The sequence below is a fragment of the Triticum urartu genome, unplaced genomic scaffold, assembly GCF_056163025.1.
Source record: "Triticum urartu cultivar PI428250 unplaced genomic scaffold, HENAU_Tu73 scaffold1504, whole genome shotgun sequence".
Lineage (NCBI taxonomy): Eukaryota > Viridiplantae > Streptophyta > Magnoliopsida > Poales > Poaceae > Triticum > Triticum urartu.
In genome coordinates this window covers 1-3047 of record NW_028259970.1, presented here as the reverse complement: position 1 = coordinate 3047, position 3047 = coordinate 1, and positions in this window count along the sequence as shown.

The following is a 3047-nucleotide window of genomic DNA, read 5'->3' as shown; positions in this document are numbered from 1 at the left end:
CCACTTAACATCTATGTCAGCTTTTCTATTTGAATGGAACCAAAGCTCTCCGCTTTCTAGATGATCCTTATAGAGTAGGAGATAGAAATTCTATCTAAATTCATCTAATCTACTTACTTCGTTCCCTAATTTCATTCAAGAGATCCTGAGGAAAAGAATTGGGTTTCCACCGAGCTGAAACAATATGCGGATGGTTCTAGTAAACCAAAACTATCGTTTTTTAGCTATTTGGCTTCCTTATTCCTTATTTTAAGAAGATTTAGTTACGATTGGAAATCAACTTTTTTGTATCTTCATCCATAGATCCTTTACTCATATTTTCAAAATTGGAATACTTAATCCAATGCAAAATTATGCTTCGCGACTCTGTACTCATAATCCTATTTTTATTTTGGATGCAATTTAAATTAGTCTTTGGATACAAATCGCCAGAATGTATATTCTTCCTCAATATGCTATTGAGAGGAAAAGGATTTAATCCTTTATAAGAACTAAAGTTTTCATCGGAATATAAAAATAAAAAACTTAAGGATGCCTTAAGTATATCATTTCAAATTCAGTTATTAATAGAACGAATCACACTTTTACCACTAAACTATACCCGCTACATTGTAGATTATGGTATAAATGGTACCCTTTGTCAAGGATAGCCATTTGACAAGAAGGCTAATTCCCCCTTATTGAATCAGATGGAGAAGGTTCATGACACTGAGCCGTTGGTACTTCTACTTCGATCGCTCGCCTTTACTTTAGGATTTAGATAGCCCCTCTGGTCTGTAAAAAAAATCTTTTCTTACCATGCTAATAGCGCCTGAACCAAATGTATTTATTTTGATTAGGATCCTATTCTACGGTTACGACTACAATAATAATTATTTACTTTGCAAGGACGTAAGTGTGTCAGACTGCTAAATTGTTTTATTATTCCTACAATATAAACTAGGGGATATAGGGGGTAACACTGTCCCTATAAATTCCTTTTTTCCTTTTCTTTTTTGTCCAGAATTGAACAAAAAAGAAATTATGGAAGATGTTTTCTTCCCCCATTAAGTCCGAGCCATAGAGTAAGAGTGAGATGAGTTTTCCAAATTCATCATAGACTTTCCCTATGGCTTGATAGAAGTAAGCAGCAAAGAGTCGTAACTTAAAGAAAAAAACGGACAGGGCCGACAGATTTACCTGATGTAAAGAAGATCCTAAAAGTCTCTGATTAGTCGACTCTCTCCATTTAACACTTTCCTCTCTCTCCTTTTTTCCACTGACTCAATTCTAGTTTATTAGATTCTTGTTTAAAAGAATGCAAAAAGTTCAATAGAACTAAGAACACATAAAAAATAGCATAGAGGATCAAGGCCATTACCAAAAGTTCCTCCCAAGGATCCTATATCCTATTGGGTATCTGTTCCCCGCCTTTTCCCGCTAGGATCGGAAATCTTATATTTTCCATATCCATATACCGTTGAATCCTTGGGGTTCCAGAATCCGCCTATTTTACTAGTCTTCGGAAACGGAAAACCCTGAACCAAGAAGAGTTGGATATGTTATGTAGGGTATGTTTTTTTTTATTAATTTTATTTTGAGCTCTCAAGATATCGATATATACATATACAATCTCTACATAATGTCTCTCTCTCTATCTCTATATATTATATATATAATATGTACATTATGCAGTAGACCCATAATGGGAAATCCAAGTGGCTAATTTTTGAATTAAATAAAAAGCCCTTTTAACTCAGTGGTAGAGTAATGCCATGGTAAGGCATAAGTCATCGGTTCAAATCCGATAAAGGGCTTTTTAAATTAGTGGTAGAGTAATCTCGTGCTAAGACGTAAGTCGTTGGTTCGAATCTGATAGAGTACTTTTCTACTAAATTGATTCACTTTTTTTCTTTGTTTTTGAAACTTTCTCTATATTTTTAGAGAATTTTATGACTTAGTGCGGGATGGATGCATTTTTGGTATGAACACTAAATGAAGCACGGAGAATTAATCTATAACGATCAACTAAAAAAAATCCTAGATGAAAACATAACAGAAAAGTTGGAAAAACTCTTTGCTTTGGATCTATTTATACTTTTCGAGTATATTGACAATTCCAAAAAACTGCTCATACTATGATTATAGTATAATCACGAGCGGTTGTATATGGCCCTATCGTCTAGTGATGCCCCTATCGTCTAGTGGTTCAGGACATCTCTCTTTCAAGGAGGCAGCGGGGATTCGACTTCCCCTGGGGGTAGGGAGTATTATGAAAGGAGGTTAATCATAGATTAGCAAAAACCCTAGAATAAATTCTTCCTGGGTCGATGCCCGAGTGGTTAATGGGGACGGACTGTAAATTCGTTGACAATGTCTACGCTGGTTCAAATCCAGCTCGGCCCAAACCAAAAATCTAGGGCTTCGTGAGTATGAACTAAATCCTTTTGTTTTTCTTCCATAAAATAAAATGTCTGATCTATAGAAATAAAAGATAAAGAAAAAAGGGAAATTTTTTTTTCTAATCCATATCTCTCTCATTCCTTTCTTACAAACAAAAGAGTTTTTCTTATTGAAGGCTGGATTATTATCCATTTTTAGTGATAAAAAATCACGACATACTAGTTATGTCACTCTCACTATACCCACGTATAATATAATATGTGGGTATGTAGTATATGATTCGTCTATTTCTTAGAGTACGAAAGACGAATCGAATCTTCTTATGGTTCTATTTAAGAATGGGTATGCCATACACCCCGCGGGGATTGTAGTTCAATTGGTCAGAGCACCGCCCTGTCAAGGCGGAAGCTGCGGGTTCGAGCCCCGTCAGTCCCGAACTAGGGTTCAATGAATGGAGAAATTGATATTTCCTTTTTCCATGAAAAAAAGGGGCAGGGAGCAAGATCAAATACCCACAGGGCACCCTTACTTCACTTTTTTATTTTGCATCTCTCATTAAAGAGGGAGGGAGGGCATATAGGAATTTTTTTTTCACTACTCCCAATCGATAAAGAAAGACACACATACGATATGTGGATTAGTAGAATTTAGGATATTATATTACT